The sequence below is a fragment of the Limanda limanda genome, chromosome 15, assembly GCF_963576545.1.
Source record: "Limanda limanda chromosome 15, fLimLim1.1, whole genome shotgun sequence".
Taxonomy (NCBI): Eukaryota; Metazoa; Chordata; class Actinopteri; order Pleuronectiformes; family Pleuronectidae; genus Limanda; species Limanda limanda.
Genome location: NC_083650.1, coordinates 3,411,344 through 3,428,603, shown reverse-complemented (window position 1 = coordinate 3,428,603; position 17,260 = coordinate 3,411,344). Strand labels below are relative to the sequence as shown.

The following is a 17,260-nucleotide window of genomic DNA, read 5'->3' as shown; positions in this document are numbered from 1 at the left end:
TTATTCTACTGCTTCATATATATATATATATATATATGTTTTTATATCCACAGGTAGCAGGCAGATGTATGTACAGATGAGGTTCACTGGCAGAGATCTTCACAGATCGAATGCAAACGAGACAGAAAATAGACGATGTGACGAATTCTTTCTGTCGGCTGTAGCAAATTCCTATTTTTTAAGGATGCTACAGTGAAAACATGCCTATTACGGCGTTGTTCTCCATAAAATTGTGTTTAAATTTGAAGTAACTAATGGAAAATGTTTTGCCTAAGTCACAGAAGAGACTAGGAATCAGTGTTTCCAAAGCAGAGCACATGGATGAGTTAAATCCGGAAAATAGAACTTTGATTGGCCATTGAATGCAAAGTTTAGTGGGAAAACAGTGAGGGATCGTGTTTCCATCACCAAGAAGAATCTTATGTGTCAGAGAAACAATAGAAAACATTTTGATCAGCACCGTCCCAGCAGCTGACTGAAGATAAAGTGCGAGCTGACTGAGCGAAACTTCCATCTCATTGCAATCCTGCATATTTTAATGCCTCTGGGAAAATATTTTCACTTGTGTGCATTGGATGAATCACCCACTTTGTACCCCCCCCCCCACACACACCTCTCTCAATGAGCTGATTTGAAGTCCATAGAAAGACAGATGGAGCAGATGAAGATTCATGGAAAGACAAGCTGCCTTTTTAGCCTGACAGTGATCAGCCTGTTCCTGCATAATTAGGCATTTTTCCTGGAGAGAATAAAAGCCATGAGAGGAAATATAAATAACCTTGCACAAGTTCAGATGTGATGCCATAAATACAATTATTTAATATTTCACAGTGTAGGAACAAACTGTTTTCATAAGTGCTGCTTCGCCACCTATTCTAAGCACGGCCCTGGAATACGAACAAGGTCACTTCTACACACACACACACACACACACACACACACACACACACACACACACACATGCATGCACACTGTACAAAGAGACCAGATGGACGCTCTCCACCAGCTCCCTGAATCAGGCCCTCTTGTGACCCTGGCCACCTGGGCTCCGGAAGGTGACAGCAGGTCTCAGTAGGAACACACACACATGCACATGCACAGGATTCAGAGATACATTACATATCCGCATATCCTCACTCACCTGGACACACAGTGCAGAATCCCAGCAGTTCCCCAGTAACAACCTCCTGGAAGCCACTGAGCTGGAAACTGGACTTTTATTGTCCAGGTAAATATTGTGTTTTTCTTCAAAAGACAATGTAGAATTGGTAAATAAGGTTTAATATATGGTATAAAAGTTTAATTTGCTGAACAAATGTCCCTTCATGTCCAATATCTGACTTTTGAGCTGTGAACAACACTGATTGACTTTAACACATTGATTTCCATGTCACACGTTTTCCACTTTCTCTTGATCACACCAAGAGAAAAAGAAACTCATTCATAATTCAAAACTCATGTATAAAATGCATAGTTATTTCAAAGAGTGGGATCCATTGTGTTGTGGGATACAACATACTTTGTGCGTGAGCGTGTAAGAACCATTGGGGACCACGGGAGAGAGGTGGGTGGTTTGTGATACAGCTTTGATTTGAATATGTTTTCTGCTGTACAGATCTGTGTACCTGTGTGTTTGTGTACGTGTGCGTGTGTTGGAAAACATGTATACACAAAGTAACTTGAGGTTGTACAGTGCCGCGGTCCCGCCGGTCCTGTGCACTAGACTCGACAGCAATTTTCTATTTTTGTTTGTTTGTCTAATTTTCCTCGTTTAATTACGGATCGTGCTCGGTTGATTAACTTCCTTTTTGTCAACAGCATTCTACCTGACGGTGTTTATCACGGCTGATATTTAACTCCTGAGTGATTTGTTCTAATTAAAACAAAGAAAATGCCACATTTTTCTCATTAATTTTGATTGAATCTATTTCACTTTCAATCAAGTGGCAGGCAGCAACAAAAATCCACAAATTCAACAATTAATTTAATATAAAAGCAAAAATAAAAAAATACCTCGCAGCCAGTAAAGCATGCAAACTAACATAGGGAGGTTTGTGTGTAACAGCTTTGTACATTACTCAAGTGGTACTCATACGTGCATTCCATTATATTTCGACTCAACTGCAGTTTGGAAGAGAGTGTTGATATGTTTATTCCATTCCATTTACTTTTTCTCTAGTAATGAAGGCAAATTTTAATTTTATTGAACAATCCGCCTGTAGAAGATGAGCCATGTTGGAAATTAATTCATGCAAAGTTATGCATCATGAAAATTCCCCTTCAGCTGTTCAGTTAATACCATTGTTTTCATGCATAAGTACAGATTCCTTTGCTATTTGCATTTATAGAAAAGTACTTTGGTACATCCTCAAACTTTTGCATATTTGACTTTTGTCATAAAGTATGTTTTTATTTTTATTTTGTGGTATTACTCCTTCTAGGGTAGTAGAAGGATCTGAATCTCCTCAGTCCCTGAATGACAATTTATTTTGCAATTACAGTTGCTGTGATGCCTCCAAGCAAATGTTGTTGCTCCTCTGAACAGAATCTCACTGCACAGAGTCATGTCAAAGCCTCAAATCTTTTTAACTCCAGTCCAGATATTTAGACAGTTTTGTATTCCCCTTTATAAGCAGCAGCAGGCAGCAAGCGGCTCCAGTGTCAACACGTCTATATCTGTCACCCACAGTCTCATTCCTCAAACTTACAGTCAAATGGGCCATCTGTGCAAGAGGAGTGGAAGTGGAGAGAGAGAGAGCGAGTGAGCAGGCCGCGCCCGGAGCTTCTGGCCACTCTTTCAGGGGCTGACAGAACACAGAGCACGGTCGAATTCGCCGATATTACAGGCAAATCAAGACAAATTGGTCCAACAATCTCTTCCTACCTTTCATCTCGTGTTTTTGAAGCTCCCTGAAGTGCTCCATTTCTCACTCTCACTCTGGAGCGGTGAAAACTAAATAACGCTGTACTTCCTGTCGCCCAGGGAATGCTCGCTGTTTTGTCACGTGTGTACTGTGTGCATGAAGTCAGGTGACGTAGTAGAAAGAATCTATATCGAAAGATTGATCAACGAAACATTTCTCATTGTTCACCTTTTCCTTTTTTCATAGTTCCACAGTCATGTGTTCATTAGTGTAACCACGACAACAAACACCATGTTACCAAGCTCAATCCATTTTTTTGTTCAAACCAAAATCTTTTACGAAGCAACTCAACCACGATTATTCTCCAATGAGCTATGCTTTTTTATTTTGGTTACCATGGCAACAAAGATGACTTACACCGCCACTAGTGCGATCTACGTTCTTATCGTAGCCGTGACGACCACCGTTCTCCGTGGGTAGTGTTGAGGTAGGACGACTCAAAAGAGTTTTAGCATTGATATTTTTTCTCGGCACGGTGCTAATTAAAATCACGTCCAAGCTTCACAGAGTGGAGAACATTTCAGGGCGTGTTACTGCAGTGTTACCAGTTGAATTCTACTGGGAGTGTTTGTCTCTTCATGTATTTGTTTGATAGTAGTAGACTAACGAGGAAGTAACTTGGGAGAAAACAGACATTTATTGGCTGTTGAAAACATCCTGAGTAGATGTGAATGTGATATGAATGGTATATGAATGGATCACACTTCACCTGACAAAAGAGAAATCCACTCGGAGGGACAGGAGCAGTTGTGTCTCCCTGAATTTGTGTGAAATGATACATAAGTAAAATTGTTCCCTGACAGATGCTTGAAACGTCCCAGGAACCACTGACAGCGTGGACGCCATTAACGTTAGTTCCACGCCACTGAAGCCCGGGACCAACAGTGAGCGTGCAGAGCGAGCGTCTATTTCCTGCATCCCCACTTTTTTCTTTCTTTGAGCAGAACTTTGAAAAAAATCTCTCAGCCTGAACTCTGAATATGTGATGACGGGGGAAGAATAAGCAGAACACAGCTGCGGAGCAAAGGAGAAGAAACCAGGATGGAACCAAGAGAGAAAGTAGATAAACAGCTCGTCTTCAGACTCATTTATCAGGAAGCGGTGGACTCCTCTGGGTTCCACCTGCTGTTTTTTCCGCAGACGAGGGGAGACTCCCCTCCGCAGACAGATGGAGGCCGAGGTGAGAGGCAGGAGGAAGCAGGGAGCAGATAATGAGGAGGGCAGAGGAGGCTGGAAATCGTTTCTTACATGAAAACAAGCTCTGTGTCTTTGTTTGCCACACAGAATATCTGCCATTATTATTTCTCTGAGTCAGAAAACGACAAAACAATCATACAATGATAGGAGGATGTTGTATAGAAGCAGCTGGAAGTCCTCTGCACCCCGTCCTCCTTTCTATTCTCCTGTCAATCACTTTGCCCGGTTAATTGGAGCTCATTGATTGGTTAGAACATCCGATGCACCACTTGCTGCCGCTGGCGAGGCTGGAGGTTATTTGGAAGATGGCAGCCTGTGGAAGGGATGAACAACAACAGCAGCAACAACAAATGGCCCCCACTGAGCTAAACGTACAGTGAACAGTCGTCACCGACCGCTGGCCTGTTTGTTAGCCTTTGTTTGCCTCTGTGTGGGCGTGTGTGTGTGTGTCTGAGCGTGTTTGTGTGTGTTACAGCTAAGGCGTACATTTGAGGTTTTGAGATTGAAAGCAAAGCGCCAATAACCGAGTTTGCTTCAAAACAAAAAACATGTTGTTTTGGCCCTGTCCTCCCCCCCCCCCCCCCCCCAACAGACCATCATAAACAACTACATCCCACACCACAGTTTCAGGTACACTCTTAACCCGAATAAGTTGACATTACTTGAAAAAGGTGAGGAAACCCGTTGCCTTAAACCGTTTAAGTTTTTACATAAGGTAAAAACTAAACAAGTTAAGTTGTATTAACATAAAAACCTTAGTTGATTTAGTCCACATATTTGAGTATACATTAGTAATCTGAACTCAAAATCATTAGTTAACATAAATTAATTCTACTAGAAAGTCTAAGTGAATTGAAATTATAATTTTAAGTTAAACAAACTAACTTGTTTAAGTAATAACAATTACAACATTATTTAACTCTACTTAAAATCATTTGTTAATGTAAGAGATGTCTTTAAGTTTAATGTAATCATATTTTGAGTTTGCAAAATGCATTGTTTAAACAAAATCAAATGAAAAGTAAGACATTAAACAATACATATAAATGCTCCAATGTATTTTATTCTTGAAAAAACATTTAAAATGTTATATAACAGTAATACTTTTAAGACAAGTATAAACAGACACAAAAAAAACTGCCTGTAACACTTTGTTTGGTGAAGGAACACAGACGTACTGTATAACAATATCTGCTAAATCCTTGTAAACATTATGACCCATACATCAGTGAATTTAAACTGGAAACAACAATTTAACACTGTTTAAGAGATTGTATAAAATCAACTGAGTAGAAAATGCAGTCAAACATATGCCTCTATATCTTGCACCGTACAATACAAGTGGCTGAAAATTCCTTTCCCCTCTCTTTTTTTTTACTTATATCAGTTTTAACATAATACAAAGTAATAAACACTGATTCAGTGTTGACATTTTTGACTTTTGTCTACCTTTTAGAACAACCACAAATAAAACGTAATCGGCCTCTTCCACTGTTGCTAGTAGTACTGTTAGAAACTAAGGCAAATAAACCACTCATGACAATCACTCAAATAGCTTGAATAAACTAAATAAAAATTAGTTTGGAAAGGGATTATAACACACAGCATATAACAATATCTGATGTATGTATAAAAAACTGGACATATAAACTGGCTACAAGCCTCTAAAACTTAAACTGACTGGAGAAGGACAGATAAACCGTGTAAATTTTCAAATCTGGTGAACACAATATTCAGTCCTGAGCATACACCACAACACATATTGTACCATGGAACACACATGGCTGGAAATTCCTGTCTTTCATTAAACTTAGATAAATTCTTGCATAATACAAATAAACAAAAAACGTTTTGTTATGTGCTATTCCCGTGTAGCCAGACACCAAGCTTGTGGATTTGTCCATATGAGACCAAAACTTTATATACATGTATACATGTTATACATCGAGTGCTAACAAATTCATTTGTGTTCGTAAGAAAACTAGTCAGAAATATACCCACAGAATTATTTTTACAGATACAGTCATGTAGAAAGGGCAAAGCAAATTGTGGATTTGGAGTTTTTGTGGGTGCATGGCCTTTTTTAAACCATCTTGTATTAACTGACCTAAAACCACATTGACCTTCACTTAAGATCATTACATTTTTCAGTGTTTGCAACCTTGGTTTTAGCGCACTCTGGCCCAACGATAGAAGTACCTGTTGAATGAACTGGAATCTGTGCTTCATCGACTTGGGGTAGTTGAGGTGAAGTGCGTATGCAAGTCCCAATAGAAGACAAACAGCCCTCAGCAGGTCTTCAATGTTAACCATCACCACTTTTTCCTCAATGATTATCTTCAAAGATGCTGGATAGAGATGCAGCATCTTCTTGTTGACAGCTCAACAAGAAGGATCCTAATGTCGATGTGTTGGTAGGAATCATCATCATCTGAGTCCTTAAGGAGACAAACATAAGAGCACAAAGACATCTCTGTCATTAAATAAGCATTAGTAACGTTTAGCAATGTAGCCTAGTCATGGGATATTGCGAAACATGAGGGAGGGCTGAATTGGTCATGATTAAAGGAGTAAATTAACAAACACGTCACAAAAAAAAAGCAGTTTTTTGGGCTCAAATACTTCACCCACCCCTACGGTATAGTGGTGAGTAGATAATGAGTCCCTTTAACAAATAATTGATAAAAGATCAACATGACACATTCACAATGTTATATACTCTTTGATAAAGAAAGAGGTTACTTACAAAGCAAGCTTTGAAAAAGTCATTGGAGAAGGCCTCTGAGCATCATTGTACGAATATCTGTTGGATCTGTAGTCTTTTGGAGAGTAATATGACAACAAGAGTTAGATACTGTGGATACAATGACAGGAAATTAATGGTTTGTATGGGAGTGCCCAAATAACCAAGCACAATTTGGATTCTACTGCACAATTAATAAAGTACAACTTTTTTGGAAAATTACATAAGCTGTGAAAACAATGCAAATACAGGATGGGTATGGACCAACCTTGGTCTCTTGTGATAGCTGAGTCAACTGCTGCCCAATGATCCCTCTCTTACATCAAAATATTTCAACGAGACAAGGACTGTGCCGATCGATGCCCTCAAAGAATTCTTTTTTGAGGTTCTTGCCCACAATCCTACTGTACTTCATGTAGATCTGAAAAATACAAAGTTACATTAAAAAAATGTATCATTTAAAGTTTTTACAAGCTTTCAGACAAAAACAATGCAAGTGAAGTAACTTGTGACCACTTCTTCAGATGTAATTAAACAGAAAAACATAACATGCCTCCATACTGCTTGTGTGGAGTCATCTGAGTGTCGCCAAGCCCACTCCCACTGTCACATTCAAATTCAACTCGAAACGGCGTAATTTACACCAAGTTTTTGCCCTAAATGTCCACTACCTGAAGAAGCTATGTTACTGCGCAGCCTAGGGTGAGAGCTTGTGTGGAGTGTGCTAGGGTGAACAGACTCCAGAGGAGGATATCAGAGGACATTTAGGCTAAAAACTTGGTGTAAATGATGCCATTTCGAGACGAATATGAATGTCAGGGCTTGGTGACACTCAGATGACACCACTGATGGAAGCAGAATGGAGGCATGTTATGTTTTTTCTGCCGTTTTATTACTTCTGAAGAAGTGGTCACAAGTTACTTCACTTGTATTGGTTTTGGTTGCTTTTTAGTATTTTGTAGACTCAAACACTTCACCCACCCCTCCATTCGACGTAGTGGTGAGAAGATAATGGGTGAACATACCTGGTCTTCTGTGAATAGAGCAGGCCAGCGTTCCATTATCGTGCTTATGGCAGGTTCAGAGTCGAAAGGTCAGTTGGGCAGTTTCACACATGTGTGCCTCCTGTGCATTTGGGTGAATCTTAGATAAGTATACCTTAAGAGCATTTATGGAATTCAATTAGCACAAACATTATTGGTGTAAGCAAGGGAATGCTACAGTTCTGGTGTAGCTCCCATGTTTTAACCTGTAATGTTTTAAAAGGTGACCCCTTTTCTCAGATATAAAATCACAGTACTTACAGTTCCACTGCATTTTCACAACAAAGAGAAAATTAAAAAACGTCAGCCTAACATCTTAGTTGCAGTAACATAAACGCATTTTGAATAGATATGGTTATGAACAGAAAATAGCTAGCGTTAGCCACAAGCACGTGCAATCATAATGCCCCTCACTAACACAAAGCCTTTAGGTCACTGTTCCCAGAGATATCCACAGATTGTTCAATTAAACACTCGCCATTCCACTTGGTGTAGGATTAATAAACGCTGCTTAATACAAAAGAAGAAAAAAAAAGGTTTTCAAATGAATGCTGAAGCTTTGTGGTCGGCAGCTATCTATGAGCCGACAGAAAATCACATTGACACAAGTTAACTTTAGCTTGTATGGTCACTGGACCGTTTTTCTTTTGTAGTAACATATCCAGGAAAGCTACTGAAAATTATATTTACCGTTCCACTTGGTTTAGGCTTTGACACCGTCGAATATCACTCGTGAAGCAGCAGCAGCCAGACTCCTCACACCGGGCCCTGCAGGCATGTCCCAACATGCCACCGAGCAGAAATTCAAATAGGCCCCTCCCCTTTCTTACAGAAAAGCAACATTCTAAGTCAGCTCTGCTTAACATCATTAGTAACGTTGTGTGTTTCAGGTGAATAGTGCAAACAACTCATTTGATTAAGTAATGACATACTGTTTTCACGAAACTAGACATTATAAGTTATGACCACTAAACAAGTTTAGTTCAAATAAAATCCGGGTTAAGAGTGTACAGTAACAGGTTCAGATTCCCAAGGACTGAACCATAACAGCACTGGTGCAGTTTTATCGTGCCCACGGGGACAATCTGATACACGTGTGGCCAGTGTACAAAACTTAAAAAGAAAACACACACATTGCATCCAAAAAGGAAGATTATGAAAATCTGTGTATTGTCTGGCACAGTTTCCAGAAAGTAATCCATGTGCATGTAGATGTGCCAGCCTTGTTTTATAGTGATAATAATAAGATTACAGAAGATTTTACATGTACACAACTATAGAGACTATTTGACATTATTAATTATATAAAATATACCACATCATTGAATAACAGCAACAGTGTGTTGGAGAACGTAAAGCCGACAGCTGAGGTTAAACCACATGAACAACCTATATGATGATAACTATCACGCGGCAGCTCCTTCATGCCAGCTCATTAATTCAGGAGATGCACTTAGAGGGAAAACCGTTACTGTGGAATTATTCATGTGACGGTGCGCAAATATAAATTCTTTTTATTCACTGGTTCATCTGGCTTTTTTCGTTTAGAGTCCCTTTTATAAAAGCTCTTATGGAAAAGTGAACTTGAGATGATTGTACGGCGCAATCACTTTAAATGGCAAAGCAAAGTAATGAACATTCATTCTGGAGGACAAACGGCTCCTGAATTCGTCCCTGTGCGTCCGCGAGGGATGTTTGTTCTTCAGCCGTCTTCCTCTCAGACATATTATGACAAAGCTGGAAGCTGCTAATGTTCTTAAGAAAAGGAAGAGTGCAGGTGTCAGAGCCAAAGTGCTGCCAGGGTTTTTAATGAAGATGAATGAATCACAGACTAAAGAATAATCACAGAAAAGACATCACAGGAGAATGGGTCTTAATTTTGTATTTATATTTTGAATGACAACAGCAGAAAAACACAGAAGAAGGAAGGAATAATAGCTGCGACATGTTTTCAGCTGCAATATATTATTTATTTACTTCATCGACTAGTATAAGTATTCATAGATATTATTCTGGTTTATTCAGTTAGTTCGACCCTTTCAAATATCTTAAATATCATTTTAACGAACGCTCCCTCACAGAGCTCCTTGTGTGCTGGTTCTGCATGTTCTTGGTCTAGTTCCCATGAGAAGTTCTTCATGCTAAGTTCAGCTCCAGTTGTCAATCGACAGGTTATTGCTCAAATGTGTTTTTCAGTAAGTGGCGCTCTCGTGTTCGTTTATCCACAGCTCTTATCACAGCTAATGCAAAAGAAAAGATGAGAAGCTTCCACTGATTTTGTTTTTCACAGCTTTAATTGTTGCTATTTAAATGCAGATATGAACCAGGGTCACGTTAGGAGCTGTGTGTAGAACAGAGTGTTTGCATTCGCAGCCCCCCCCCCGGGTTCAAAGTGCTTTACATAGAATAAGGTCTGCTCCCAGCACGTGGACATATGCACCCCCCCCGCCGGGTTCAGACCTCAGGACTCAAACCTGCAGCCCAGCTGTCGGCCGCTGGGCTGCTGGCCGCTCTCCACCTCTGAGCTCATCACTAACCTCCAACATCCACGCAGACACAGAGAAGAACACGAGCGCCTGAACACACACTCACTGCGTCAGCCCGCTGTCTCTGCTGCCTGTGGGGCTGTATTAGGACTTGACCATCTGTTCCAGAGTCACCTGACAGGTGTATAGGTGTATAGGTGCAGCTCCCTCTCTCTCTCTCTCTCTCTCTCTCTCTCTCTCTCTCTCTCTCTCTCTCTCTCTCTCTCTCTCTCTGATGTTGGAGAGCATCACATGAATCAAATTGTGAACACTCAATCACATGCAGGGTCATTTGAACACACATGTCTCTCCCTCACTGCTAAAGGCCAATTTAGCCCAGTCATTTTTCTTTTACTGACAAAAATGCCCATATACATGTTCATACTGAGATTGTTATGAAAATAATTCACATATATAGATATTCCTGTTCACCTATAGCCACAAGGTTCTGTCAGGTAATACTGACCCGGTGCTTAGGCCTCTATTGTAGTTCAATGTGGCGTTTTCTAACCACTGGTACGATTTCTTGATGTCTGCCAACAGCCTCGGTCTTCCATGACATTACCTCCTCCTCCTCTTCCTCATCCTCATCATCATCCTGTCTCTTCTGCTGCCTCAGGCACTGAGTACGGAGGAGTGGGTGGTTTTCATCCTTCTGTGTTCATGGGTGCTCCTTGTTATGTCCTGCGTCGCGGCTCTGACTCTGGATCGTGGCTCTGACTCTCAGTTGCCCTCTCTCTTTATGAGGCTGATACAGTCACTCAGGGTGCTGCTCTTCAGCCGGACCCCACCGTGTATTGTGAGGAGTTTTTGTGTCTTGACATCAGCAGCATCTGTCTCCTCCTGTGGCCAGCTTGCTTTTCCACCTAGGTATCTGATGACTGGAGGAATGTGCACACGGAGGGCTCGGGTCTGTTCTCCTCCCTCAGAGCTGCTGACGTCTCAGCACCTGTGATGCACTCTGGAGGACCTTGGCTGTTGCTTACCTCCTTGCATCCTTATCACGGCTCCCACTGGGGAGGGGAGAGGAGGCAGGAGGAGAGGGAGGAGGAGTTAGTCTGTATTATTCCTGAGACTTTTGCTGGTCAGCACAATGCAAAAAAGATTAAACACGTGTAAGACAAAGACAAAAAACAAAAGCACAGCATTGAGTAACGCTCTCATGTGAAATATTGAAGTGTGATGAATAAATAGGGAAATTGCTTCTGGGTTTGTTTAGATGTGCTCTGTGCTGTAGCCTGAGCCTCCTCCATCTTATTCCTCCTTCACGCAGAAATAGATCTGCGACGCTGATTGATGTCTCCTCCTGTTGTTTGATTTTGGAGACAACAGCGAAGTTAAAGGTGCGTTTGCAGACCTTCAGACTTGCCGCCTGTTATTTGCAGAGATAGCAAACAGAGGGAGGATATGGAGATAAGGCCGGCCCGGCCCACACTGCTGAGTTCTCTACGCCTCCGGAGGAATCACCTATGCTGTGGATGGGAGGGAGAGATGCAGGCAGAGCTTTGCATTCGTTTACTAATCCCTGCTGCTGCCAGACAAACTATTATCACACTGTGATTCTTCATAGAGACAGACAGAGAGAGATGGCCTTTTATTTTAAATCATTTTTCTCTATATATCTACTCCTCTGTGCTTATGCATCTGTTTGTCGGGATGATGTTGACATGCACATGTACGAATTCACAAACATCAGAAAAATACTGTAAATTTAAATAGTGTCCACAGTTTAATGTACTTACACGTAAAACATGTGTGAAAAAAGTTATTATAAAAAACATAATAATAATAATATGAATTACATCTTTATAGCATCTTTTGTAACAACTCCTACAAAGTAATCCACAAAGAAGGCCCACACACATGTAACACAACTGTATCAATCCTTCAAAATAAAATGGACATCACATCTTATGAGCCAAACCAGTGAGCACAGAAAGTGGAGGAAAGTGAACGAGGGATGTGGTGAATGAACTGAGGGAAGATGAGCAGAGGGAGATGAAGAAGTGCAGTGATAACCATCTTAATATTTAAATGAGCGGGGTCCATCTGACTGTTGATGCAGCGCGTTCAGATGAAACATTTAGAAGTGAGAGCGACTTCTTCCAGCTGCGTTGGAGCAGACGTTTGGTGAAGCTCCGCTCGATACAACTTTAATTGGTTCTTCAGGTGAGCAAATGTGATTGATCAGAGGGAAAATGTTTAATTCATGGGCAATAATAGAATAGGGAGTGTGTCTGAAGGCGTCCACACACACACACACACACACACACACACACACACACGTTCGCAGGCATGTGTGCCCAGTTAATTTCGTATTCACAGACACACTCTTATGCAAACGTATCCACTAAACAGCTGCCAGCCGACACACACCACAAACACACACAGACACACACACACTCACACACACAGACACTGACACACACACAAGATCAGGCTGACTCGACAAAACATACCAAGACTGTCAATAATTTAGGCCCTTCCTGTTTGTGGCACTCAGGTCCTTGGGAGAGCAAAGTTTTGAGGCTAAGCAAAGTCCTTTTTTATTTAAAGTGGCAGCTGCTAAACGCACTGGATGACAAACACCACGAGAAGAGACATGAGCTGCTTTCAGCCCTGAACTCTGCATGACGGGGTCAAGACTTCCTCCAACGCTGCGGGAGATGTTGTCTGGTCAGACAAACTCACAACAGGAACAAATTAACTCCTGAGCATCAGGTGAGATGAGATCATGTGTTTACAGGAGATCCACACCGACGTCGGCCATTTGCACCAAAGACTTGTGGAATCTCGTCGTCTTTCCAAGTTGACGTCTTTGACAGGTTTGGCTCCTCCTCGTCATCCTGATATGTTCATATTTTTGTTTATTTCAGCTTTGTGTCACATTTTAAAAACTCAAAACAACCACTTGCCCACTGTGAAATCGTCCAGAGAATCTCCTGCTGTCTCCTCCTACAGGCTCACACCAGTGTTTCTACTGGGGGGGGCTGACAGGAGAAACACTGGAGAACGTCAGCAGCAAATGACTCATACATTTGCCTTCTCATATGCACCTCAGAGCAGGTCTGAGAGCAGCTGTCTCTCTCATTTGTATCTGTTTGAATGTAAAAAATAGTAAATACTTGACTGACTCAGAAGGACAAGCGAGCGGACGTAGAGTTCAGACGTGTGCAGCGGATTGTTTGTTGGATAAAAGCGCAGAGACAGAAATAGAAAGAGGGAAAGAAAAGAGCACTGGTGATATAACCACATAAATGTTTAAAGGGCAAAAGTCAATGGAGCTGTTTGTGTCACATGTTCAAAGAAAAGACAGGAAGATGCTTCGGCTTCAAGGCTGCAGCGACTGAGCTGCACAGTCTGAGCTGACGAGCTGTCACTCGGAGAAATGCTTAATGAAAACTATGGTGGATGGAGTCCTGAAGATGACTTGAATGTATATTCTCATATTGACAGTGGAGGGACGGCCGAGCACAGGCACTCAGATATACAGACGCGTGCATTCAGACACATTAAAGGATCCTTTCATCAGCAGCAGATCAATTCTGTCTGGTCATGGCGGCGTGAGCACAGGACCTTGATTTCAACTTCAAAGCCTGGATGAGAAAGCAGGAGAGAGCGCGGCTTGAATCAGCATTTTATCAAACCGTCAACGTATATCGGCCCTTTACCTTTACCTTGTGGCCTCTTTGGTGTTTCGACGACCTTCTTCTTATCCATTTTAATCATTTTAGCTTTTTAAATATTGATTAACAGCTGCTCTGGATTCTGACTCTGTACTGAATCTGTTTCTGAACCTCTTTCAGATGCTTTAAAGTTCACATGTTCAGTCAAGGACTTTTATTCCCTGTTAACACTTTCTTATTATTTGCAAAAAAAACTTTTTCCTCTGCTTTTGAGCACAAATGGCGTTTTGAGTCACTTAGACTGAGATTTTCACACTTTTCAAAGTTTTCAAAAACTTAGTCTGATATGTCTAATTACAGTTTTGCAGCTACAGCATCACTGCTCAGAGGAGTCTGTCTCACCCAATGTTCTTCTCTGGTATTTTACAGATCATTGATATAGACCTATTCACCTCCTACATACTCGTTTGAGCGTTAATAATTGTTTCTGTGTTCTCGTCTGTATGAGATTCTTATTTTAATAGTTTTTAATTCTAATTTGATATCTAAAAATATTTTCTGTGGGTGGTTTGATGGTGCAGTGGGTTTCTTTCTGTGTGGAGTCTTCTCCTGAAGTCTCAACATGTTTCTGGCTGCAGCTTCATACTTCATACAAACACTTCAGTGGTCGTGTTCTGCTCCTGACGGGTCAGTAAGCAATTTCCCGAAATGACGAATGATCCCTGTGAAGACGTGATGTTTTAAGACCCCGCAGTCGACAGAAGTGATTTAACAAGATGAGGATTTTTTTTATTTTTCTGTAGTGCAGTTGCCAGAGAAGATGACAAAAAGATTCAGTGGCTTTCTGCACCTTCTCCAAATACTGGGCTATAACAAGCCTTTCCCTGTGAGTGGAGGAGAGGATGGATGAGACAGCCGGGGACACAATCAGGGTGTGACTGGCTAATTAGGTGCTGGGACTGTAGGATATAATATACAGCTACATAAATGCTGCTGCTGCACTTTTCTTTGAACGGGCTATCTCAGGTTTCTGCACAATAGGGTGGCCTATAAAAAGATGAGGAACCGGCGGGGAAATAAAAGGGAGAACATCTGTCTTCTTTATTATTCATGGGAAAACAAGTGGTTTGCTGGAATAAGGTTCTTTTTCCCTTTTTTTTACCTGGTTGGATGCCAGTAGCTTTGTAGATTGAAAAGTATAAAAACATGCATCTGCCACAGTGGGAGGTGGAATTTCACTGCAGTGTGAGCCACATTTGTCAGAAAATGATTAACACCGAATGTGTGTGTGGACTTTAAAAGGTAAGAGAGGATTAGTTTTTGAGTAAGAAAGTTGTTTTGACGACGAAGGAGTAAAGTAAAGACAGGAGGGGAGAGGAAGAGACCGAGTGTGTGTTAGAGTCTTTAAATGTACCATCTCTTTCCGTGTCTCACTCCATCTCTCTCTCCTCCACACATCCCATCTTTCCTCCGAGGAATTAGGTGACTCAAAAAGCAATTAAAACGGAATTGCTGCTGCTAGACAGAGGAGGAGGAGGAGGAGGAGGAAGAGGAGGAGGAGAGGGGGTGGCAGAAAAAAGGGATTTGGAAGGAAAGGAGGAAGGTGGAGAGAGAGGTGAGGAACGAGGAGATTGGTACAGAAGAGAAGCAGAATTTCTCAAAACAGCCGCCTACCTCATCCTGCTCATTAAAGTCTCACATGCTTTCATATCAGAGCTGTGGAGTGTTTGTGTGTCTGTATGCGTGTGCATCATACGTGGGTGTATTCATGCCGGTTCTGCACAAGTGCATGTGCATAATTCTGTATCCGTAATGTGCATGTTCGTGTACAGTGCGTCTTTGTCCATGCTTGTTTGTTGCTATTCGGGTGAATGTATCCTCATGCAAATCAGAAATGAATAAAATCCTTTTGAATGTGAGCATGTTGTAGCTACAGTGAGTTCCTCTCCTCAAATCCGTGTGTGGGAGAGCTCGGCAGCTGCAGCATGAGCTCACTGCCAGAAGCCTCTGATGGAAAACACAGCTAAATGCACTGTGAGCTTCACCATTTTCTTTTTATTCATTGATTTCTACTTGCATGATGTGTTTTTTTTAAGGAGCAGAGCAGTTTAACTCTCAGCACCAGATCAATTGGGAAAAAAATGGAAGATCATCTTCTCACAGACGTTGCTCATTCACACTCGAACACAGATGCTGGAGTCGGTCGTAAAAGGATTTTCTCCTAATGTTAAACATCAATAACTCTGTTTAGAAATCATAAACACATGTTCATGATAACTTGAGATGATGCATTTGATCGCTAGTAGATTTTATGCTCCCTATAATATTAAATATATGATTGCATCAGCGTGCCAAGGCCCAACAGTCCCTTATATTCTGCACCAAGTCAACCATGTCCGTTTGGATGCATAGAAACTTTTGCTTCTCTTCTGAATCCACATTTTCTCAGCTAACATTGGTGCTAGTTACAGTTTTGTGGCTGTATTTGTTATCATGCTCTCAGGAAAGCCTAAACTCCTATTTATCCGTATTTGAATCTGATAGATACAGATTTTTATTTGGTATTGCATTAAATTGTGCAAAATCAAATCTTGGATCTGCCTCAAAATTCAGTGGGTTCTTTTTTTGGCCCACGTCCCATCCTTCAAACAAGTTTTGTGGAAATCTGCTTTGTATTCACATTGCACAATAATGTTCACAAACAAACGCACAAAAGGGAAAAGCAGAAAAGCAAATGGACAGATTAACAAATTAAATCCAGTTGCAATGCCTTTAGAAAATGCTTCTGATAAAAGAAAATGAGATTCAAAAATCTTTTAAATAGATTTTTTGCAATAATTGTTAAGTTGTATTCAATTGTCGCCCCATTTTCAAAATAATCTCTATAAACTTGGATGAATTTCATTCTCGAATAAATTAATAAATTTTGAATAAAAGAAGAAGAAACATGAAAAAGCAGCTAACGTGTCCAGAAGACTAATTTCTGATTCCAGCCAAAGTCTGGTTTCTCTCTCTCTCTCTCTCTCTCTCTCTCTCTCTCTCTCTCTCTCTCTCTCTCTCTCTCTCTCTCTCTCTCTCTCTCTCTCTCTCTCTCTCTCTCTCTCTCTCTCTCTCTCTCTCTCTCTCTCTCTCTCTCTCTGTCTCCCTCGTCGCATGTTCTCAGCCCATCTGCTCTCCAGCTCTCCTCCACACTCATCCGCTC

At 41.1% G+C, this 17,260-nt stretch overlaps 1 protein-coding gene and 1 long non-coding RNA gene across 2 annotated transcripts in view; one reads left to right on the top strand and one right to left on the bottom strand.

Moving 5' to 3' along the window:
* LOC133020526 (pro-neuregulin-3, membrane-bound isoform) overlaps positions 1-17,260 on the top strand; it is a 288,466-nt gene that overhangs the window by 69,632 nt on the left and 201,574 nt on the right. The gene's annotated exons all lie outside the window — the stretch shown is intronic.
* Positions 5,165-8,852, bottom strand: LOC133020527 (uncharacterized). Its single transcript, XR_009682926.1, has 5 exons — positions 8,598-8,852; positions 7,890-7,989; positions 7,133-7,285; positions 6,868-6,940; positions 5,165-6,559 (listed from the first exon to the last, which is right to left on the bottom strand). It is a non-coding gene; the product is annotated as an uncharacterized LOC133020527 (long non-coding RNA).